Raw genomic sequence first — 25567 nt, forward strand, 5'->3', positions numbered from 1 at the left:
ACAAACAACCCGCTCTCTTCCCCTATTTTGTCTCTGCCCACATCCCCATATCATGTTGTTCCTTCCTCCTCATCACAATGCTAGAATAATCCCCAGGCATCAATGTCTGACATAACCATCATTGTGAACCTAGATAAAAGGTTCTAATTGTATGGCAATTTTTAACCCCACAGATGTCATTCAGTCATTTTCTGGTTTGTCACTTGCTTGGAGCACTTGCTGACAGTACTCCTGCGAATGACACTAAAATTCTCTTCCAACTTCCAATACAATACACTTCTGTTGACTTGTCACTGATCACATCAGCACTTTCAATCTTTTATGAAACATTATTACTCCTCTTATGAGGCATTCAGCATGAGATGTTTGGGTTCATTTCCTTAGAACTTAGTTGAAACATGCCAGGCTATTTTGATTACAATATATACAAACCTCAAGGATCAAAAAGTAGGAAAGACAACAGCAATAATGACAGGTTTCAGAGTGGTAGCCGTGTTAGTCTGTATCAACAACAACAACAACAAAAAAACCAAGGAGTATTTGTGGCACCTTAGAGACTAACAAATGTATTTGGGCATAAGCTTTCGTGGGCTAAAACCCACTTCATCGGATGCATGTAGTGGAAAATACAGTAGGAAGATATATATACACAGAGAACATGAAAAAATGGGTGTTGCCATACAAACTGTAACGAGACCAAACCAATCAATTAAGGTGAGCTATTATCAGCAGGAGGGAAAAAAAACTTTTGCAGTGGTAATCAGAATGGTCCATTTCAAACAGTTGACAAGAAGAGGTGAGTAACAGTAGGAGAAAAAAATTAGCATGGGGAAATAGTTTTTACTTTGTGTAATGACCCATCCACTCCCACTCTTTATTCAAGCCTAATTTAATGGTGTCCAGTTTGCAAATTAATTCCAGTTCTGCAGTTTCTCATTGGAGTCTGTTTTTGAAGTTTTTTTGTTGGAGAATTGCGACTTTTAGGTCTGAAATTGAGTGACCAGGGAGGTTGAAGTATTCTTGGTGCCGTGACTCAGATGTATTGCATCGGATAGGTGAGTGGCAGCCTGTAAGTCCCCCTCCGCAACAGTCCGCACAGCTGCTTGGAGGGGGTATAGTGAACTCTTGTGATGGTAGTTGCAAGTTCTGGCAAGCCAGGGTAAAGGATTTTTTGGATAAATGAATAAAGAAGAACCAGGGCCCATACCAGGCGCAGGGGTCAACCTGGGATGAGATTAAAAAGGAAATGGAGGCAGTGTTAGGGGACCTAGAGGGATGGGGGGTGGCTGAGGGCCCACCCTCCTTTGGTATATGGGTAGTGGAAGAAGGTCCCTACCCATGAGGACTGGATGCCTTCCAGGGAAAGGAGGCACTTCAGTCCACTTGTGAGAGGTCTGAAGTAAGGGCAGCATTATGGGAAACTGCCAGGAATCTTTCAAGTTTGGTGCTTCAGCGAGGGCTGCTGAAGGGTTGTAAATTAGTTAGGGGTGGTTAAAGATGATTTGGCACAACAGGGTTTAGAGTCAAAAGCAGAGTTAACAGACTACCTTTAGAGACTGGAGCTGTGACTTGGTCCTGGGGGAGTGGAGAGAAAAAAAAGTTTCAAAGTTAAAAAATGGCAGGGTTTGCAGGAGCAGGTAACAACCCCCACTCTTCTCCCGGAGCCAGGATGAAAATCTGGGGCCTGGGGGTAAGGATTCCCAACTGTTTCAACCCAGGGAGCCTCCTCTTGGCTCAGAGCTACCTATATCCTTTTCTTCTTTTTCTCAGTTTGCTTAATTTGCTGCTGGTAGCCTATACTTTAAACTGACCTGATAGGCGTAATTGGTTTCTTTACACCTCTTCCCCTTCTCTTCCCCTGCCTTTCCACCCTTTTGTTTTTCTGAAGTTTTAATTGAGAGTACTTTGGATACTTATGTAAAATGTTTATGGTTATTTTGGACAAAGTATGACGGAGGTCTGCTGTATTCCACTGGAGTGGAAATAAAAAGTAAAAGATCCACGGGTAACAATGGAGACAAATGTTTTACTGCCTTTTTGAACTGTCTCAGGGTAAAGACAGCACAGGTTAAGGCAGCTGTGTATCAATAATTGTACTTGGTGGCTAAGTTGTTACAGACAAATTGCACAACCTTAAAAAACTAAATGTAGGAGTAAGTGATTTAAAGAAGTGAGTGAAAAGTTACAAATACTTTTTGCAAAAAGTAATAATACAACGTTTGGAGGAAAGTAAACATTTGGAAGTTGTGGAAATGTTAAAAGGTAACAGTTGTGGTGTGACAAGAAGGGAGTTTTTGTTTAATGATAAAACCCAGTTATATAAATGTAACTGTATGTGCAACTCTGTGCAGTCACATTAAATTATCCAAGGGGGTCAGGTAGAGTGGCTACTACCACCACTATGCTTCTGTCCCCAGAAGCCTTTACAGCTATTCTGAGGGAAAATGGGCCCTTTTCCCACAGAAATGGTCTATAAGGGGTTGCTGCAGGCGGCAGGCGGAGAGATAATCTGATCAAAATTATTTGACTATTGGGTAATGTAATCAAAATCACTAAAGGAATGTAATGGGTTTCTATTGGAACTTAACTTGGCTGCCCATGGCTGTCTCTAATTGTACAAGATGGGAGTGTAATCAGGGTACAGTTGTGTAAAAAAGAGTAATCGCAGTGCAAGGGATGTTAGGCAAAAGAGAATTTTGTGTCTGTGCACAGGAAAAAGAAAAGGAAAAGGGAAGCAAGGATGGAAACAGAGTCTTGTGGGGGATTGAACTGTCGCTTTGGTGGGGGTGCATGAAAACTCTGTGGGCACGGGGGAGGCAGTTACACCTTGTGTAAAATTAATATGACTAATATAATGTTATGGAGGTTAAACTATGGAAGGAATGTGCATTTTCCCAGGACGTGTGCAGTGTATATTAGAGAAGGGGTAAAATAAATACAAACAAAACATGGTACTTAATTAAAATCCTATTAGGGCCCCAAAAGGAGCCACAATAGGTTGTGCTTTCTTTTTCAGATCTCTGTGTATTTTGGAGCAGGAGATGAAAGTGGAAAGTAATCAGAACTCTGGTAGAAGTAAAATGTTTCCCTTTTAAGACAGTCTCTGAGCTGCTCATGGCTTTGGATCCAAAAGCAAGCCAGAAAGCCTCTGTGTGGATGCAGTTACCTAGCTGATGCAGAAAGGGAAGAACTGCCCATAAGTAGCAGCACAAAGGACCTGCAAATAATAAATACATCTGATCAGCAAACCAGCTACTAGCTGTCTCTCAGCTATTACCTGAGAATAAACTTAAAGCTTGGTACAGCAGAGAAACTATTGCAAACCTGGTCTGTTGTACAAGAGGGGAAACTGAGGTACACCACCGCATGAATTTCATAAATGACCAGTGAATGGGGTAATTCACTAGCCTGGAGGTAATTCTTCTAGTTTTCCTGCAATTAGCCAGGAGATTGGTAAAAGGAAGTGGTATTATTATTATTAAGCGATAATGTGTCCCCACCAGGGGGGGTAGAAATTGTTTCTTTTGTTTTTCAGACACTCTACAAGCAAGCTGGCGAAGCAGAAGAATAACCTATAATAGCATGGATCTATGTTTTGTGTTGTTTGTCTGTGGTGTTTGTCTTGTTGCTAGCATTGTTTTGTTTTAATTAACAGAAAACCTCATGATGTGGGTGGGGTGGCTTCAAAAGGCTGACCTAGCAGGGGAGATGTGTATGGGAATGCAAAATGCTCAACTAGGAGGCTAGCACCTGTGTAATAGCTACCATGGTATGTGGAAATGGAACGGCAACTAAGGTGTTCCCCACAAGCCCTATGGGAATAATGAGAAGCGGAGGAGCTCACTGGGAATCAATGGAAGGGTGTGTAAAATGGTGTAAATCAAGAGAAGATGTTTGGATGTGCCCCTCTCCTATGGCTATGGAGGAGCAGGATCAATGGCCTATGGCAAGGGGTGCACAATTGGGTGTACAGTGTATGAGGTGTTTTGCTGGGAATGTACATATTACTAGGGGGCACAATTACACCAGCCCATAACCAAACTACACAAATCTAAACGTGGCTATCTGAACTTTGGTACACAAATGGATCTGTGAATCTTATTGCTTTAAATAATCAAACCAGTGCATACTGCCTGATTCCATACCAAGTGGTTAAGTTGGTTTGGACAATAACCCATTTCTCTGTGGACATTCAATTAAATTATGATATGGAAAAAAGCATGCAAAATCTGTAGGGGCAGCTTGTTGCAACTGCCAGCAACTGGACACATTAAGATTGTGACCCTGTTGAAGGAGGAGAGGCAGTGTTTTGGTGGTGGTTTGGATGTTGGACCATACTGCAGTGGTCAGAACTCTTGGTGTTGCTATGGCTTATTATAGCAGCTGGTGTATTCTTAACTGTATTTGTGTGTTACATTGCATATGGAAACGATCAAGGGGGACACAACCCCCTTGAAAACAGCGACTAATTATAACCTATAAGTAATGTAGTAAGCTCTCCCCACCCCACAGTGTACTAGACAACCCAGACCCAACCTTCTTGGGCCTAATATAATGGGAAGTCTGGAACACTAATTGGAATAGGTGTGGTATGCCCGTACGAAAGAAAGTGCAGGGCACTATACTACACAAGGGGCAGTGGGACAAATGGAATATCGACACCTTCCACCTTGATGCAATGACACATTCCATGTCTTTATCTTGATTTTAGGTGAAAAGGCACAGAAGTAAGCCATGCACTCACCATGGGCTTGGTCCCTCCCTGACTCTCTTTTCACTTGTTATAAGGAAGGAGTGGAAGTGTGTGAAAGGGTAATCGACGAGCCATTAATTATATTTAGCACTATGAGAATGAGCGTTATTCCATTAGCCTGATGTCTGTTGCCAACACTTTCTAACCTGCTCTTTGTAGGCAGGATATCTTGCAAGAAAATGTCCATCTCAGATTGAGATACCAAATTATTGGTCCATGATGAGCCAGCACTCTGGAATCTATAATTGGACAAGGTGGTCTCTGAGGCAGACCCAGGGGAAACTGAACCCTACAAAAGAGTCTAACCATATGGAAGGAAAGTTGGTGTGAGTGGGCCCCCCCGCATTACCACCTGAAGTTCTATCTTGCTCTCTTTCATTTTTCCTCTGGACTGGCCATCCAGAGGAAAAATGAAAGACCCTAACTCTGAAGCCCACAACTAAGAGAGAGAAGAGACGAACCACCTTCTGCGTGTGAAGCAAGATGATGATATTTGCAACATCAGGACTAATTTGCAGCTAAGACGAATCACAAGAGTTAGAGACTCCAAGAAAACATGAGTGTGCTTTTGCATTGTATTCAGAGCATTCTGAATTCACCGTTCCATTAGAAATGTATTTTTGTGTGTCACTCACCATTCCTCCAGCTAGACACTAACCCCGCCTCCCCCACAAATCAGTTATCTAATTAGTAAGAGATTAATTTGGGTTAATAGTGTGTTATTCCAAAGCTGCTATAACAGCCTGACTTCTGCATCTTTGTAAGAGTTTCAGAATGATGCAGACATTGAATTAATTTGGGAAGGAGAATAAGCTAAGTAAACAGAGTCTAACAGAAATTGTAAGGTGGAACAAATTGCGAAGATTTAAACTATTAAGAAGTCATTCTAAGTGTTGTACTTCCTTAAAACAAAGGCAAGAGTCAACTGCAGACTCTTAATCTAAATTAGATTAGAAGAAATATGTTCTTCCTTAACTTTCCTATAAAGTACTAAAGTAATTCTTGTATTAACCTTATACATTGATTTAACTACTCATTGTAGTAACTGGTGAGCCAGATACATTGAACCTTTGATCTACTGATTCAATTTCAAATGTGCTGTTAATCTGATCATTGAATTGTGTTATATTTGATTAGTTTAGGGAAATTAGAAGTAAATTAGTGTCATATTTGCTTTGCTTTATATTTGTTTGTTTATTCTTTTAATAAATCCATAAAAGCACACTATACTGGTTTCTCAAAAACTCAGTGTAGGAAAACAACCTAATTAGACGTAAAGGTAAATACATTGAATAACTGCTGGACCTGTTTTTTAATTATTTGATTAAAATCCTATTTCCATTATATACAGTAGGAGCTCCATCTCTCTTGTTAATTATAATCTTCCAGCCATTCTTGCTCATTACAGTCACAGACAGCAGGAGGGAGTACTTCACTGGATTGAAAGCCAAATGTTACACTGTAAGCTAAATTCTGCTTGTTTTCTTTTATTCAAGTGATGCCCATAAGTTTTCAAAAACATTTGAATAAGACCATAAAACCGGCCATAGTACGTCAGACCAATGGTCCATCTAGCCCAGTACCCTGTCTCCCAACAGTGGCCCATGCCAGATGCTTCAAAGGGCATGAACAGAACAGGGCAATTATCAAGTGACCCATCCCTTGTCATCCAGTCCCAGCATCTGGCAGTCAGAGGCTTAGGGCCACTCAAAGTATGGGGTTACATCCCTAACCATCTTGGCTAATAGCTATTGATGGGCCTTTCCTTCATGAACGTGTCTAATTCTGTTTTGAATCCAATTATAGTTTTGGCCTTCACAACATCCCCTAGAAACAAGTTCCACAGGTTGACTGTGTGTTGTGTGAAGAAGTACTTCCTTTTAGTTGTTTCAGTTAATAGGTTGGGCCTATTAATTTCATTGCATGACCCCTGGTTCTTGTTTTACATGAAAGGTATAAATAATACTTCCTTATTCACTTTTTCCACACCATTCATGATTTTATAGATCTCTATCATACCCTCCTTTAGTCATCTCCTTTCCAAGCTGAATATTCTCAGCCTTTTAAAATCTCTCCTCATGTGGAAGCTGTTGTATACCCTTAATCACTTTTGTTGCCTTTCTCTGTATGTTGTCCAATTCTAGTATATCTTTTTTGAGATGGGGCAACCAGAACAGCAGACAATATTCAAGATGAAGGCATACTATGGATTTATATAGTGGCATTATGATATTTTCTCTTATCTCTCCCTTAGTTACTAACATTGCTCGCTTTTTTTGATTGCTGGACACACTGAGTGGAACCACATTGCGGATAGTTTTCAGAGAACTATCTGCAATGACTCGAAGACCTTTCTTGAGTGGTAACAGCTAATTTAGATCCCATCATTTGGTATGTATAGTTGGGACTGTGTTTCCCAATATGCATTTGTATGCACTTAACATTGAATTTCATCTGCCATTTTGTTGCCCATTCACACAGTTTTGTGAGATCCCTTGGTAACTCTTTGCAGTCTGCTTTGGACTTCTTTATTTTGTTGCATAATTTCTAACAGTGAGGCAAGGTTGTGCCTTGGGCTATGTGGCTGCTCAAGGGAGATAAGGTAATTAAGAACTCCTCTGATGCTCCTTCCTAGGCTACCTGGACTTTGGGTTTGGTTATTATAGTTCTGCTTCCTGTTAACTCAGAGCACATGAGCAGAGAGTGGGGGGAACGGTGGAGAATAGCAGTGGAGCTTTGGATTCACTGCCCATTCTCCCAGGGCAGTACTTCTGAGGGGTTGCCAACAGCTTGATTAGGAGGCTCTGTATCTGTGAGACTGTTCACACATCTGGGCAGACCTCCATTGGGCAGCATCCACTGACTCCCTTGAATCTTTTTGGAATGATAAATATTGTCTGGGATTCTCAGCACAGGCCCACTCCTGTCATGCCTCTGACCTCACTGCCAACCCTCTGTTTTTTAGTTTGCTCTGCAAACAGCTAGCATTCTCTTTGGTTTCTCCCCTCTTCTGAGACAGAGGATATTGTTATCTGTGTGGTATGGCCCTTTCCAGAGCCCTGCCACTGTCAGCTAGCGGTCAAATATACTGAGCTGGCAGAAGGGCAGGAGTGTCCGTGCACATGTGCTAAATTACGGTTGGAATAGGACAATAACAAATTACCACCCCCATCACAGAGAGAAGAAAGCAGGGGAGGAATTGTGATTTACAGAGGGTGTCTCCAAGTTACAAAGCCTCCTGGGGCTACTTATGGAAGTTATACCTTATGATAGGATGCTCTAAGTATTGCTGGAGCAGTTTTAGCAGTTACACCCCATCAGTTTCTGCTCTGAAGCCCCTTTCTTGCTCTCAGGAACAGCAGCTATTCTCTGTGACTCAGCCATCCAGCCATGTCACTATTGTGGTTTCCCCTTGTGACATTATCTGATTAAAATATGACCGTGCAAAATCATGGTTGCTACCAATGTTATATAATTGCAACAAATCTTATATCAAGTGTGACACTTGGCCAGAAAGGGTTAAGCAGCTTTCAGGATAAATGGCCCGAAGTCAACCATTAGAGACATGTTAAAAAACATATATGAAAGGTAGAGCCATTCCATGCTAGATAGGATAGAACTTTGAAATGCAAACCTGTATTGTTAGAAAATTGGAGGTGACACTAATTGTATGTGTGTACTTATATCTTGTAGGATGTTAGCCATGTAAACAGACAGTTCCTGTCTGTCACTATAACAATTGATTCAGAGATCAAAAGGACATATTAACATTTAGATGAACTGTAAACATAGTAACATCACTGTATTCATCTCTCTTTGAAATGTATAGCAAATCATCTGCAAATGGTGGGAAAATGGGCAACTGCCTTATGTTAATACATGTAGCTTATTACCAGTAATGTTTAGGAAATAGGTCCATTTCAAAGTATCCACGATTGCCTATTGTTTGCCTAGGGACTCCGAGCTGTCAAGGAAGACCTGGAAGTGCATAAGAATGTCTGGGGTCTTGATCCTTTTTATCTCAGATCTGCTTGATGCTTCATGCAGGGAAAGCTTAAGCCCAAGATTGAGATCTCTAGTCCTAAAATGGAATATTCTGAATATGAACATTGGACTATAACCCATGGACTAAATCTGAAAGAACTCTTTGGAACTACAAAGCACACCATCTCCACTATGAATCTGATCTCAAACTGTACTCATGTCTGTATGTATACTTATCTTTTAACCAATACTCTCTCTCTCTCCTTTTTTTTTAAAATAAATGTTAGTTTAGTTAATAAGAATTGGCTGTAAGTGTGTATTTGGGTAAGATCTGGAATATTCATTAACCTGAGAGGTAATGTGTCTGATCCTTTGGGGTTGGTAGAACTTTCGTATATGATGAATAAGATTTTCAGTAATCCTCATCATACTTGACTTCAGTGTCTGGGTGGAGGCCTAAGGCTGGGTTGCTTTAAGGGAACTGTGTGGTTGGCTTCTGGGTAACCAGTAAGGTATTATAGAAGCTGTTTTGTGCTGGCTTGGTAAATCTAAGAATTGGAATATCCACCAGCTTTGGGGATTGTCTGCCCCATTCTTTGCAGTTCACCCTAATTGAGTGACCTCAGTTGGTTCCCCCGGGAATCCAGGTACACCCCTTCTCAGTGGAGTGGATCAAGATTCCTGCTCTCCAGCAGCCTCCTGCTTCATGTCGCCATTTCCACAGTAGCTGGCAGGGGAACATATGCCCACCCTCTACTCTGGATTCTGGCTCAGGAACTCTTTACACAGCATCTAAGATCCATTCCCTGCACCTTGCTGCCTTTCTCTGAGCCAGTTCCATGCCTACTAGCCTTCCTTACTCCTCTGGGTTTGCCAGTCTCTTCACTGCCTCCTCCCAGAGAGTAACTTTAGGCAAATTGTCTCTTTAGCCCCTCAAATACACCTCCCTTCTCCCAAGAAGTAACTACAGCCTTCTCCCTGCTACCCCCTTCCGTTTCCATTTTCCTGTCTTTTATAGGAGGCTGCCTGTCTCTCACAGGTGAGTTTATCTCTAATTAGCTGCCTCCAGCCTAAAGCTCCCCCACCCATTGCAGACAAATTAGCTGACCAGGCCTACCTGGTCCAACTCAGCTCTTACAGGGCCAGTATGGAGTGCACACCCCATCACATACCTGCTCAGGACTGGGTCTAAAGTCACAATCTAGCCATTAGATTTTAACCTCTTCAAGGAAGGGACTTTGCCTTTTTCCTCATTCTGGAATATAGCTAGCACACTATTGGATACTTTAAAATTAAGACATAACAGTTGAAAGGAAGAATAGTGTGTGTTTAATTTTAAAGAATCAGCATTTACCAACACATTCACACAGTACTGAACTGGTCACCCTTAAAAATGGCCAGACTTGATTTAAACATGTTTCCTCCTGCAGAGGGGAATATATTATTTTTTAAATAGGGAATACCCAAACTACTGCAAACACTGAGATCAGGCTATTTAGCTAGAAAGGAAGGAGGGTCTAAGAGAGGAAGGCCAATCTTTTGGTTAAGGCCGTTGTAAAGATTCAAGAGATCTGGCTTCAGTTCCCAGCAGTTATATACTAAAGATGCAGACAGATTCCCAGTGGGATTTCAAAAGTACTTAGGCACCTCACTCCCATTGATTGGGGTGGGGCAGGACATACTCTAAGTAAGAGTTTATAGAGCACATAGTGTCAATGGGTCTCAGGCTTGGCTGGAACCCACGGGTGCAGTTGCAATAAAAATAATAAATAGATTTGGACAAAAACAGACTAATGATTTTTGACCTTTTCAATGAAAATTGGGAGAGTATGTTGGCTAAATTTTTGTTGCAAAAAATATTTCTTTTTTGACCATCTCCAATAATCATCTCAGGCATTATTTGGCAAGTGGCAAGTTTTTAATGGTGACCAATACAAGAGGGCCGGGGCTCACTGGTTCTATTGGGTATTGGGAAGTGGGTGGGCAGCAAGTTTCAGCTGGCCTGACCTGATCAGTGTACTCCACTTCATTAATCACATAACTTGTATCAAAAGTGTGTCATATAAGATATCAATAGAAAGCTAATATCATATTGCTCATTAATATTATTGCCTGGTGTATATACAGAGGAAAAGATCAAAATTACAAACATATTGGGAATTATGTTCTTAAGGCTTGTCTGCCAGGCAGGACTAAAGTTCCCCACCCTAAAAAAGGAATGTGGTTCTGCCACCTTAAAAGGTATTTCGCAGGTACATTGAAAGACAATGGTAATGCAATTTACATAGAAGGTAAACAGGAACAGCATACCCACAACAGGAGGAAATAACCACTCAGCAACATGCCAGGGGGAAGAGATTTTAGGAAACAGATCATTTTGCATTTTAGCAAATACCACCAGGGGAAGAAACCACCATGAAAACTTCCTTCATGAGCATACTCCATGTTACCTTCCTCACAGCTTGAATGAAATTGTGCGTGTGGTGGGGGGTAATCTTCAGAAGAATCCATTTCCAATGTTCATTGGACTATAAAAAGAGAGGGGCAAGGAATCTATGATGACAAAGCAACCAAGCATTTTGGACCTTTTAGTCAGCCATATTGCTGGAAGATAGATTGTTAAGGAAACTGCCTTGAACAAAGGCTTATAACCATTTCTAAATCTACCCTTTATAGTTGAACTTACTTAAAATCCTATATTATTCTGTTAATAAACTTGTTTTACTTTTAATCTAACCCATGCCAGTGCTGTGTTTGACTTAAAGTGATTGCTATGATAGCTATACATTTTGTCTCTTTAGAAACCTTATAATGCCACTAAATGGTCCTGGAAAGGGATAGATATTTCCCAGCACACCATTTTTGGAAAACTCAAGACTGCGAGTGTGTGGGGATCACCTCTGCATAAGGTAACTGGGTGACAGAGATTAGAGTGGGGTTGTTGTGTTGTAGACTGGATGCTGGAATCAGAGTTGCTGAGTCAGACCTTCTTAACACACTTAGTGCATGCTTGTATACTGGCTGGCACAGCAAAACATTTTCAGACACTCAGGATTACAGGACAAGTCGTGACAACCCCTCATTAATATGGTTAGCACCTCAGAGTGTGACACCACTGTATATGAGATTACCATACATTTCCTTACATTTAGAATTACATATATGTAGGACTTCTTTGGCAATGATTGGCAAATGTTGACACTTAAATAATTGTTGGGTTTTTTATGGAAATAAACCAGTCGGAGAAAACCTCAATCTCTCTGGTCACGCGATTACAGACATGAAAGTTGCTATCTTACAACAAAAAAACTTCAAATCCAGACTCCAGCGAGAAACTGTTGAATTGGAATTCATTTGCAAATTGGGTACAATTAACTAAGGCTTGAATAGAGACTGGGAGTGGCTAAGTCATTATGCAAGGTAACCTATTTCTCCTTGTTTTTTCCTACCCCCCCCCCAGACGTTCTTGTTAAACCCTGGATTTGTGCTAGAAATGGCCCACCTTGATTATCATACACATTGTAAGGAGAGTGGTCACTTTAGATAAGCTATTACCAGCAGGAGAGTGGGTTTGTGTGTGTGTGTGGGGTGGGGGGGGGTGAGAACCTGAATTTGTGCTGGAAATGGCCCAACTTGATTATCATACACATTGTAAGGAGAGTGATCACTTTAGATAAGCTATTACCAGCAGGAGAGTGTGGTGGGAGGAGGTATTTTTTCATGCTTTGTGTGTATATAAAAAGATCTTCTACACTTTCCACAGTATGCATCCGATGAAGTGAGCTGTAGCTCACGAAAGCTTATGCTCAAATAAATTGGTTAGTCCCTAAGGTGCCACAAGTACTCCTTTTCTTTTTCATCAAATTAGTGAAGCTGAAAGAGTAGTTAATGTTATGGTAACATATGGACAAGCAGCCAAACAATTCATACCTTTCTACAGCACGCTGATTTAGCTTTGAGCCTAGAAATGGGGAAAGGGTGTTATTTTTAACACTGATTGTTAGCCTGGCATTAGCATTTCTGTCACCTCCACTACAGTGACCACTACCACAAGTAAAGAAAGACACCTGCCACACACACTTAGGAAAAAATGGCTGTGCTCCAGGTAAAACATTTTCTGCAAATGCATACAGCTGATAGCATTCAAAACCAGCTGGAATGTCTGGTTACTGCTTCGGTCATCAGTCAAACCATTGTACTGTGGACTATAATAGCAATGTAACACACTCAGTGAGGACCTGATTCTGCAACACTTGTGTTGAGTACTACTTTTTATTCACATCAGTAAGCCAGTAAGATAAATAACACTATTTGTGTGAAAGCCAATGAACAAGAGTAAGGGTTACAAAACTGGGCTGTGGATGACTCTAACCAATGTCCATTGCTTTATCCATTACCTTTATTTGTCCATCAGTAGAACTGGTTGGGAATTTTACATTAATATTTTTCTCTACAGAAAATGTGGCTTACTGAAATTTTCTGGAGGAAAATGTTGGTTTTGTGTAATTCTTTCAATTTGCTACAGGGAAAATTGAAACTAAACCTTTTGTTTCAAGCCAAGTTGACCCAAATCAAAATATTTCAGTTGAGATCAGTTCAAACTAATCTGGGAATCTGATTGAGCAGCTACAGCCCCTCAGGGGAATGGTGGTTTGTGTGTCTCATACACTTACTATGCCCAACTGGACTACATCTCCCAGGGCGCACCAAAGAAATTCATCAAGAGGGAGAAACTGTGGTTTATCATGGAAGACATAGTCTGGCCAAGTAGTTTGATCTATAGTGGGTGCATGAGATATCTGAACTGCAACTTCCATAAGGCATTGTAATGACTTAAGTGGATGCTGAGTAATCTCAAGCCAATCTCAAATGAAATGTTTCTTCATTTCCAATTTTTTTGTTCTCAATTTTTTTTTTTAGACTTTCCATGCCACATTGGGAAAAGAAAACAAATCTCAAAAATATTGAATATCCTGCAGGACTGGGATTTCATTTTTCACTTAGCTCTAGTAATCTGTGATGTTCCTGACAGGGATGATAGAGTGAGCATTATAATATGTGCAACATAAGGATTTACTTTCTTTTTAACCCCTCAATGAAGGGCCATGAGAAAACTTGCCATAAGACGGAAAGCAAGCTCTTTTACTTCAGCATCCCATTCTTGATATAAAAGCTAGTATAAATTCTACCTACTATGGTATATATTCAACTGCTATGTAAATTCAGCAAAATCTGATTAAATGTCACTCACCTGAAGTAGCAATAAATGACTGTATTATGACAGTATGAGGTAAAATTCCAAAGTGGGTAGACAGAATTATTTGTATCAGAACAGTTGGGAGAAAAGAAAATTCACACACACTAGAAGCTTTGATTAAAACAAGTTTAATTAAATTTATGTGGTCCCATGGGATAAGTCTTCACTGCAATCAGACACCCACAGCTGGCCTGTGACAGCTGAGGCTGGCTCATGCCAAGGGGCTGTTTAATTGTTTTGTGGACATCCAGGCTCAGGCTGAAGTCCAAGCCTTAGGACCCTCCTCCTTCACAGGGTCCCAGAGCTTGGGCTCTAGCCTAAGCCCAAATGTCTACACTGCAATTAAACAGCTCCTTTGCCCATATCCTGAAAGCCAGAGTCAGCTGATCCAGGCTGGCCACAGGTTTTTAATTTTAGTGTAGACATACGCATAGTGTCCAGCTGTTGCTTAATAATCCTTCCACCAATGAGCCCCCCTATGCAGGGGGTAGCTATAATTGCCACAAGCAGGTGGTCCTCTAAGCATAAAATTTGTTGAAGTCTAGCAAAGGGAAGCCCCTGTCTTCACCCCACTCCACACCTGGCAACAGAACAAGTTGGTCTCCTAAGAAGGTAGGGCTTCAGTTACACTTTCTAGGCATTCCAAGAAGCATCATGCCTCCCTGAGGAACAATGCTTCCAAAAGTTCCCAGTGTGTCAATGCAGCTCTACATTGTTCACTACTACAGATTGTACCTTATTGGCACCCTGTGACCCAAAATAGAGATGAAAGGTCAACTAAGATGTGCTTAAAGAATGAGTTTGTTTTAAATGAAAATCTCAGATGAGTCTTCAAACATTTGTTAACTTTTCTTGGTAAAGTACTTAAGAGTGACAAACATTTTAAGTATTTTTAGTCAATATTAAAGTGCCTACATAAGCCTAGACTCCAGTGAGGACCTTGAAGTGCTGTATGGATGGATAACCAGCTAGAAGGATGGTAAATGTTTTACTTCATTATTATTTTTAAAAAATTGCACAACTTTATGTATTTTATCTATTCTTTTTCTTATAAGAAAAAGCTCAACCACTAAATCTCAGGCTTAAGCCATTTGAATCATCATACAGTGAAATGGTAGAATAGCTCCGAGAAACGTTTTATGTAAAATAGGTGATTGGTTTGGGTTTTTTTAAAAATCATATACGATGTGTTAGACCATAACCCATTTTATTTGTTATTCTCAGAGCAGGCTGTTGACAGAGGAAGACTCCAATGTATGTTGAAATTGAAGGGCAAATTTTTTATGGACAATTGCCCATTGTTAGGATATAGATATTCAGGCCTGTCTGCAAAGGCCTGTACTTTAAGAATTTAGGTGTATCACTTGGCTAGTTAGAGGTATAAAAGAAAGAATCAAAATCACTGTCTGTCAGTGTAAGGTCCTTCTCTTACTGTGACAGTCTGAGGACCTGTTCTTAGGCTAGGGCCATTGGCTAAGCAACAGAGGCAGCCATAAACTGGGAAGCGACCGGTCACATCCTCACATTCCAAACTAGTCACATATAAAGAAGGTGCTATTGCGCTGTTAGGAATACAATCCTGTCCTGATAATGCCTGTCACCTCCAGAGAAAGGGAAGTGCCTAGAAGATGTAAAAGGAAACTTCGTTTGATAGCATCCTGTCTGGCAAGAACTCACTTATCAATAGCTGGGATGTGAAATCCTCACTTCTGTATTGTTTTGTCATTATAGTTCCCACTTTGCTATTGTTTGTCTGTATAATCTCTGTCTGGTTCTGTGATTGTCTCTGTCTGCTGTATAATTAATTTTGCTGGGTGTAAACTAATTAAGGTGGTGGGATATAATTGGTTACATAATCATGTTACAATATGTTAGGATTGGTTAGTTAAATTTCAGGAAAATGATTGGTTAAGGTATAGCTAAGCAGAACTCAAGTTTTACTATACAGTCTGCAGTCAATCAGGAAGTGAGTGGGTGGGTGTGGGGAGGGAAAATGGGAACAGGGAATGGGGGTGGGGAAGTTGGAACCATGTTTTGCTAAAGGGGGAAATCGGAACAGGGAATGGGGGTAAGGAAATTAGAATCATGTTTGGCTAAGGGCAGGAATGGGAACAAGGACACAGGTGTAAGGCTCTGTGGTGTCAGAGCTGGGAAGGGGGACACTAAGGAAGGAAACTAGAATCATGCTTGCTGGAAGTTCACCCCAATAAACATCGAATTTCACCTTTGGACTTCAGGTATTGTTACTCTCTGTTCTTGCGAGAAGGACCAGGGAAGTAAGTGGGTGAAGGAATAAGCCCCCTAACACCCATTTTGTGCAAGCTCACCTGTATGTGAACTGAAAACCCAGGCTGTGCAAATGTAGATCTAGCTACTTGATTTACATGCATAAATACAAGTTGTGTGTTCAAACCCAAGCCCAGACTAACCACTGTGTAGTTGTTGCAATAGATCATAATGACATGCACTCAAATTCGGCCTGACCCACTCTCTGTCATGACAGAGGAGCAACAGGGTCAAACCTGAATGGTGTGGGGCAGTGTGAATGTGGGAAGTCTGGGACTGAAAGGAGCCACCCTAACCTTGAATGGGTGTGGATCGCTGAGCAAGGTGAGTAGCCACGAAGGTGGCATGGGTAAGGAACTGGGAACAAGTTGTTAGTGGGTTATGAAGTGAGAGGGGAGAGATGTATGTCAGGGCTTCTGGGATGCATGTGGGGCTGGTATGGGGCAGTCTCCATAGTGCATAGAGCCCCAGAATTCTTTAAATTGGGCTTGTGCGAATCTCTACCTAATATCCAAATTAGGGCCAGATTTGCCTGCACATTGATCTAGATTATGAAATGTTTGAACCTGGACAAAACTATAAGCCAATGGGTACAAGTTAGGATTTATTAATGAAATTCCAAACCAGACAAGTTTTATGTTTTGTTACAAAAGGCTTCCAGAGCTCTTGAAAATATCTTGTTGGAGTCTGGTGATGGAGATGGTGATGGAGTCTTGTTGGAGACTGATGATGCACTATAAAGTGCATACATACACACCCAAAAAGAAAAGTCCTTCAAACGATTATAGCTTATGATTAAATTTGAGAAAGAAGGCCAAGCCACAATTTCAGACCCAGACTCTGATTTTGAATACCTATTATTTGAGGATGTTCAGATCTGGAGTTTTAGATTATAATAAGGCTCATTTGTAAAACTTGTAACTGAATCCAAATTTTGCTTTTAGTACTCCCAAAGTTTGCATATGCTGGGATCTGTGATTCAGACCATGACCCATCTCTACTTAAAAAAAAAAAAAAAAACAGGTGAGGGAATAGATGCTCAAAGAAAAAAGAACAAGCCACAGGACATTGAAACCCTCTTTAAAAGAGACAAAGGAAGCATCTTTGTGGTTTTGGATTCTTATTGAGTATGCCAGCTTTCAGGCAGTTTGGACAATGTGAGAATGTCCATTCTGGTTTAAGAAAGAAGTTTTGTTCTCAAAAATAGAATTAAGGTACAAGGTCTCAAAAGAAAATACCCTGGGAAAAATTGTTCCGATGATATTTTTATTGGCAAGCAGATTAGAACAAAATTTGTTCTGGTTTATTTGGTTTTACTCCATAGGAGTTGGGGCTTCTGATTATAATCTAAGGGCAAGATTTTCCAGGGGTGTTTAGGTGCTTAAAAGACTGGGGAATTAGGCACTTCCACTAAGCACCTAAATACTGTAGAAAATTTGGCTGTAAGTAATGTTGCATGCTCCCATTTATAAGCTAATTCACATGGAAGCAATGCTTTTTTGATTATGGCATCAAAGTGCTTACAACTGAATCACCACAAATATATATATAAAAGATGAAATGCTGGGCCCATGGAATTCAGTGGCAAAACTCAACAGGGCCAGAATTCCTCCCATAATGCATAAATCAAAGAAGAACTGGATATCGATCTCTATTTAAAATTAAGGAGTTACAAAGCCGCTAGGCATTTCCCATGGTGGCACAGCCCTTCAATGGTTTTAAAACAGTTACAAACTGACCAGTCAACCACACCCTCATTTGGAAATGGAAGTACACAATCAGACAGCAGCAGCAGAGACAAAAAAAAAAAGCACAATACTGTTAAATGTAACCTATTAAAAATAAAAGGGAAAGCAGCATTTTTGTTCTGCATACTAAAGTTTCAAAGTTTTATTAAGTCAATGTTCAGTTGTAAACATTTGAAAGAAGAAACAATGTTTTGTTCAGAGTTACGAACAACCTCCGTTCCCAAGGTGTTCATAACTCTGTGGTTCGACTGGAGCTTTAAGCAGTACCCGTAGCTCTGTGTTATTTCAGGGCCAATAGTGGGTTTCCATGTATTAAATAATTACTCTCAAGTATGCATAAATGAAGGCTGTAATTCCATTTTTGTGGATGAACACTCTCTAGCATCTCCAACTTTTGTTTTATGATGTTTGAAAAACCCCTTGATGGTACTGGATGTTCACTGTATATGCTTTATGGTTATATGCTATACATTTGAGATACACCTTATTCCTTGGGAATGGTAGTGTATTTAGTGAGAATTAGATTTAAAAATTGAAACTCTCAAGCCATCAAATTTTATTTGAAATGATGATGATGAGTAAAGTAACAAAAGGATCACTCCAGTATAAGAGAGAGTTTTCTGATGGGCCACATAGAATCTTCTACACTGTCATAAATATAAAGGGAAGGGTAAACACCTTTAAAATCCCTCCTGGCCAGAGGAAAAACCCTTTCACCTGTAAAGGGTTAAGAAGCTAGGATAACCTCGCTGGCACCTGACCAAAATGACCAATGAGGAGACAAGATACTTTCAAAGCTGGAGCGGGGGAGGGGAAACAAAGGTTTCTCCTTTGTGTGATGCTTTTGCCAGGAACAGAAAAGGAATGGAGTCTTAGAACTTAGTAAGTAATCTAGCGAGATATGCGTTAGATTCTGTTATGTTTAAATGGCTGATAAAATAAGCTGTGCTGAATGGAATGTATATTCCTGTTTTTGTGTCTTTTTGTAACTTAAGGTTTTGCCTAGAGGAATTCTCTATATTTTGAATCTGATTACCCTGTAAGGTATTTACTATCCTGATTTTACAGAGGTGATTCTTTTACTTTTTCTTCAATTAAAATTTTTCTTTTAAGAACCTGATTGCCTTTTCATTGTTCTTAAGATCCAAGGGTTTTGGGCCTGTGTTCACATATGCAAATTGGTGAGGATTTTTATCAAGCCTTCCCCAGGAAAGGGGGTGTTGGGTTTGGGAGGATTTTGAGGGGAAAGACGTTTCCAAGAGGGCTCTTTCCCTGTTATATATTTGTTAGACGCTTGGTGGTGGCACCAATAAAGTCCAGGGGCAAAAGGTAGAAGTTTGTACCTTGGGGAAGTTTTAACCTAAGCTGGTAAAAATAAGCTTAGGGGTTTTTTCATGCAGGTCCCCACATCTGTACCCTAGAGTTCAGAGTGGGGAAGGAACCTTGACATACACCAATACCTCTTGCTTCCTGAAAAGGTGACATGACTTGGGCTTCCTTACCTCACCCTATAACCAGCTACTGCATTGGCTTCTTGGGCCTGTGGACAGCTGGTGAAATTCAAGCTAGGTCTATGGTGGTGACTTGGCATGGGTCCATGCATGTGGTTGTGCCAGAACCCCTGCCCCCTTCCACATCTTAACCACATATGCATGAGTTTCAAGGCATGTACTGGGTAAGAACTCTAGCATTTCTGAGGGGTATAGCCATGAACATGCTCTGGGCTGTGGCATGGCTCCATACTTGTACCATTTTGTAGCATGGATGGAATAAGGGGTGCATACTGTTTCCTAAGTTCAGTAGTCCTCCAGCCCTGTTCCCACAATGCACTGACCCTTTCCTGCTTGACACTTACCCAAATCTATAAAAGGTTCCAGTCCTCCCTGTTCTTATTAGTACTAGCATGCTCTGATGACCCCTTCTGAACAGTTATTCACTGTACTCTTTTCACCAGTACCATGTGTGGTGAAATTCACTGTTATCCATGAATTCTCCCGCCATAAACTTACATTTGTAGTGGGAAATTTTGGATAAGCTGGCTCAGGTGGACATTATCCATTCCCGGCACTGGGCCAGAGTATGGGGAAAGTACCTGAGATGCTAGTACTGGAAGGTAAAAAAGACTCCAGCAGTCACTCCAGGAGGGGTCCTCCAACATGATCGTTGTTTGAGAAGTGAGGCAGGGTGCTTGCCAGGGTTCCTAGTATTAAGTGTGAGTTGATGCAACCCTGCTAACCTTATGATCTGATGGGATGACAATAAGGGTCAGGGCATGGAAGCAGCAGACACCAGGGAGGAGGCAGCCCTAGAAGACCAGGAGGAAGAGGAGCACTTTATCCTTCATCTCTACCCAGAAAAGCTGGCTCAGCAAGCCCCTCCAGGTTAGCCAATAGGGACCCTGAGATTCAACAGGACCTGGAACCTGAGGATGCTAAATTAAAACCCCACCTCCATGGCAACATCCCCTCCCTCTTTCTCTGAAGCTGTATGCAGGAGTGGAAACCCACCCCCCCACTGGTACCCATCACAATGTCAATTAAGTAAGCAGGTATGAATTTCAATTCAGAAGAGAAGGTGTTGCATAATGACTTTAAAAAAGTCCCTTTTCAGAGCAAAACTGCACTTTAAAAATCAATATAAAAAAGCAGGTAGTGAAGAAATTTAAGAGAATAATATGCCAATTTGCTTTAATATCAGGAAGAAATGTATGTAGCATTTCAAGCCAGTTACAACTCATATCTCTATGGAATAGCAGAATAGTGAGAGATTTCAGAGTAACAGCTGTGTTAGTCTGTATTCGCAAAAAGAAAAGGAGTACTTGTGGCACCTTAGAGACTAACCAATTTATTTGAGCATAAGCTTTCGTGAGCTACAGCTCACTTCATCGGATGCATACTGTGGAAAGTGTAGAAATCTTTTTATACACACAAAGCATGAAAAAATACAACCCCCTACCCCACTCTCCTGCCCCACTCTCCTGCTGGTAATAAGCTATTACCAGCAGGAGAGTGGGGTGGGGGGGGGAGGTATTTTTTCATGCTTTGTGTGTATAAAAAGATTTCTACACTTTCCACAGTATGCATCCGATGAAGTGAGCTGTAGCTCACGAAAGCTTATGCTCAAATAAATTGGTTCGTCTCTAAGGTGCCACAAGTACTCCTTTTCTTTTTGAGAATAGTGAGAATTACAGACCCCAATCTCCAGAGAACACAAAACTATCTTCCTAATCTATTTTAGATAGCATATGTCCAAGCCACAAAGTAGTCAAAGATAGTAAAATAAATCTGAATATTGTTTCAATCTTGGAGGAAAGATACATTGAATATCTTTGATTTCTTTATTTTCAGCTTTGAAAATGAATTAAATAACTAAAAGCAATGAAGACAAAATATTTTCCTACAGACTGATTGTCAGATTGTAATTCCCCAGCTGCTACTTATGGCACTGTCTAGCTGTACACAAATAACTTCCTAGGTATGGAATTACTTGTTTCTTGTCCAGTTTTTCAGGCATGCTCCTTGTCAGGGAGTTAAAATTCCCCCTTTTCCCCCCACAACCACTCCAGTGAGTAATCAATGTGTCTATAAAAATTAAGATCAGCAAAACATGCAAAAGCTTGCAATCGTATTTTAAAAGCCACTTGGTTAAAATATTGATGATGGCTTAGAATAATAGACCTCTTGTGGTGAATTTTTATTGTCAAGCCTTATCCTTTGCTAGGTTAATCCATGTAGAATTATAGAGTAATTCAGCAGCACTGGAAAACAAAACAAAAGAAAATCTTATCTTCATTTCAATGTTTTCAGAAAGGTTTAATTCTTGTTTTTGTGATTATTTTTCTCTAAAAAGCTTTAAGAACAACCTGTGTGTGTGTGTCAGACATTAGAAAGTTTTGTTGAGAAGGGCAAAGAAGATGCCTCTTTACCTCAACTAGAATTTAGAAGAGGGCAAATGGGCAGCAACTTGAGGTTTTGATTCAGGAATATTGAACATTTCATTTTAATTGAAAATGTGTACAAGTTGGCCTACTTCTATTTCATTTCTTAGCTGAACATGTGGACAAGGGCGATCCAGTGTACATAGTGTACTTAGATTTCCAGAAAGCCTTTGACAAGGTCCCTCACCAAAAGCTCTTACGTAAATTAAGTTGTCATGGGATAAGAGGGAAGATCCTTTCATGGATTGATAACTGGTTAAAAGACAGGTTACAAAGGGTAGGAATAAATGGTAAATTTTCAAAATGGAGAGAGGTAACTAGTGGTCCCCAGGGGTCAGTCCTAGGACCAATCCTATTCAACTTATTCATAAATGCTCTGGAGAAAGGGGTAAACAGTGAGGTTGCAAAGTTTGCAGACAATACTAAACTGCTCAAGATAGTTAAGACCAAAGCAGACTGTGAAGAACTTCAAAAAGATCTTACCAAACTAAGTGATTGGGTAACAAAATGGCAAATGAAATTTAATGTGGATAAATGTAAAGTAATGCACATTGGAAAAAGAACCCCAATTATACATACAATATGATGGGGAGCTAATTTAGCTACAACTAATCAGGAGAAAGATCTTGGAGTCATTGTGGATAGTTCTCTGAAGACGTCCATGCAGTGTCCAGCGGCAGTCAAAAAAGCAAATGGGATGTTAGGAATTTTTTAAAAAAGGGATAGAGAATAAGACAGAGAATATCTTATTGCCCTTATATAAATCCATGGTATGCCAACATCTTGAATACTGCGTACAGATGTGGTCGCCTTATCTCAAAAAAGATATACTGGCATTAGAAAAGGTTCAGAAAAGGGCAACTAAAATGATTAGGGGTTTGGAACAGGTCCCATATGAGGAGAGATGAAAGAGGCTAGGACTTTTCAGCTTGGAAAAGAGGAGACTAAGGGGACATATGATAGAGGTATATAAAATCATGAGTGGTGTGGAGAAAGTGAATAAGGAAAAGTTATTTACTTGTTCCCATAATGTAAGAACTAGGGGCCACCAAATTAAATTAATGGGTAGCAGGTTTAAAACAAATAAAAGGAAGTTCTTCACTCAGTGCACAGTCAACCCGTGGACATCTTGCCTGAGGAGGTTGTGAAGGTTAGGACTATAACAGTGTTTAAAAGAGAACTGAATAAATTCAGGGAGGTTAAGTCCATTAATGGCTATTAGCCAGGATGGGTAAGGAATGGTGTCCCTCGCCTCTGTTTGTCAGAGGGTGGAGATGGATGGCAGGAGAGAGATCACAAGATCATTACCTGTTAGGTTCACTCCCTCTGGGGCACCTAGCATTGGTCACTGTTGATAGACAGGATACTGGGCTGGATGGACCTTTGGTCTGACTGAGTATGGCCATTCTTATGTTCTTAGGAACCAGTGGAGTTCTGGACTGATCAGCACAGCTTGACATGAGATGACTTCATAGGGCAGCAGAGGCAATTTGCAGGTTAAAAACTCACTGAAATAACTGATATTTTGTGAGCCTTGTAATGTTCTTGAAATTACCATAAGAGTCTAAATCCTTAACCACACTTAATAAAAGTCAAGTTTCTGCCTCCTTTAGATAAGACGTAAGCCACAGTTGGTTTTGCTTAATATGTTGAACTGAAGTCAGACCAATGTTTTGATGATAAGAACAGACATTAGCCAAAGGTCCGCTGAACTCATGAGAGGTGTAGCTCAATCTGGCCATTTGAAAAGTGGCACACTTAATGAGTCAGCAGTGCAAATATTTATGATATTGACAGAATCTGTATATAATCCTCATCTGTTTACTTCAGTGGAGTATTTTAGCTCTTTCACCATTTCTAAAAATTAAATCAGAATTTATTTTAATATCTTGTATTACAGAATACATTAACTCTAAGTATGGACACAATACAGGTATCCTGGGCAGAGGAACCGCTATCCCTATCGCTATGAGAATTAACCCTGAACCTTTGTCCAAATCCTGAACTCAACCTTTGCTTTTTCATATCTGAAATTGTTTACTTTTAATGTAACATTTATTCCATTTTCCTTTGCCTGTATGCTTTCCTGTTCCGTCTGTGGCTGAAACTGACCATTCCAAATTAATGTGAACCGCCATTATCATGGTGTGTCCGACCCAACCAAAGCCAGAGACAACCTTATTAAAATACAGCAACAACATTCTAATATGACTTTCAAAATGGCTAGGACAAAAGAGCAACTTCCATCATCCTCTACATTTCAGGTCTGTCAGGGGTAGATTATGACCTCCTCACAATGATGAACAATTACTTACAAAAATTAGCTATTTAAACACATCCATTTAAATTAGGGTTAAAAACAGTAAGTGACAGACTGAGCACCTACACACATTGGTGAGCTGTAGCTCACATGGGTAATAACAGTCACTTTTTGACTGAGCAACAAGCACAATACAGACAAATCTGCACTGGAGATAACATACACCTGCACGTGTCAAGCAGCATCTATTCCAATGAGTACATGCTCTAGTATACACATCTTTTAATTTTGTTATGCAAGAGATACAAAGAATGGAAAGAATCTCATGAAGTAATAATAATAAAAAAAAGATCATCGCGGGACAGAAGATAAGAGAGACCATACTCCACAAATACCCATGTTCCCATTCCTTGTGATGACTGTAGGAAATTGGTCATGTGGAATGTGCCCACATTAATAGGTGATACTCATTCAAAGCAACAGGTAAGTCCTTTAAGTTACTTTCACCCCTGAAAGCACCCCTTCTTTAACACAGAAGAAGCAAAGGGTTGTCACCAACATACTGTTAACAATCATGCTCATTGGGTAGTAATAAATTAACTTACAACTGTCCAGTTTATTTGAATGGAAAACAGCAGGAGGCTCTGAGCTACAATCCACATGATCATCAATGCTGTTAATATCTGTTACTGTATTTCTTTAAGTTGATTAAATGAATGAACCAGTGGTCTTTCCATGTTGTAAATTATGGATTCATTTACTGTGATGTTGCCTCTAACATTACTTTGGAATAGCATTGGCTTCTTGTTCAAATCTATTTTGCATTTTGTGATTTCACTGATGTGATCCAGTTTGATCACATTTTTATCCCAGTAAGTTCTAGCTATTATTATCTGTTAATTGCATAGCTCAGTTAATAATATGGTTCTCAGGTCAAGGGCCAGTGAAACAATAAACATCTTCTTACTGACTTTTAAGAAACAATCAGGATATAGAACAAATCTCTTTGAAGAGATCTGGTTGCATTGTCCTCAATCATATGTGAAAAAGCCTTCTTGGGTGAAACAGTGCTACTTCACTTGGGCAGGGATTGGAAAACAAAATTGAACATCAGTAACAATATTTACTTTTGATCATTTGATCATTGCACTGTGAGGATGCTGGGGCAAACTTATCACACTATTCCAACAAATGATTCTTTTACATAATGGGCGCTACTAACATCATTCTAGGCATATTTACTCCATTATAGATTAGCCTCCACTAATAAAAGAATGTGGGATAAATCATGTGACTAATCAAGCTAGGCAAATTTTTAAAAGTAATCATTTTATTTGAAAAA

At 40.2% G+C, this 25567-nt stretch overlaps 2 long non-coding RNA genes across 26 annotated transcripts in view; one reads left to right on the forward strand and one right to left on the reverse strand.

Annotated features, from left to right (window-relative positions):
* Positions 1 to 25567, reverse strand: part of LOC125636788 (uncharacterized) — a 409942-nt gene that overhangs the window by 40338 nt on the left and 344037 nt on the right. The gene's annotated exons all lie outside the window — the stretch shown is intronic.
* On the forward strand, positions 1699 to 8995 carry LOC142072161 (uncharacterized). Its single transcript, XR_012668525.1, has 3 exons — positions 1699 to 3414; positions 4712 to 4812; positions 8708 to 8995. It is a non-coding gene; the product is annotated as an uncharacterized LOC142072161 (long non-coding RNA).

The sequence above is a fragment of the Caretta caretta genome, chromosome 5 (genome assembly GCF_965140235.1).
Source record: "Caretta caretta isolate rCarCar2 chromosome 5, rCarCar1.hap1, whole genome shotgun sequence".
Lineage (NCBI taxonomy): Eukaryota > Metazoa > Chordata > Testudines > Cheloniidae > Caretta > Caretta caretta.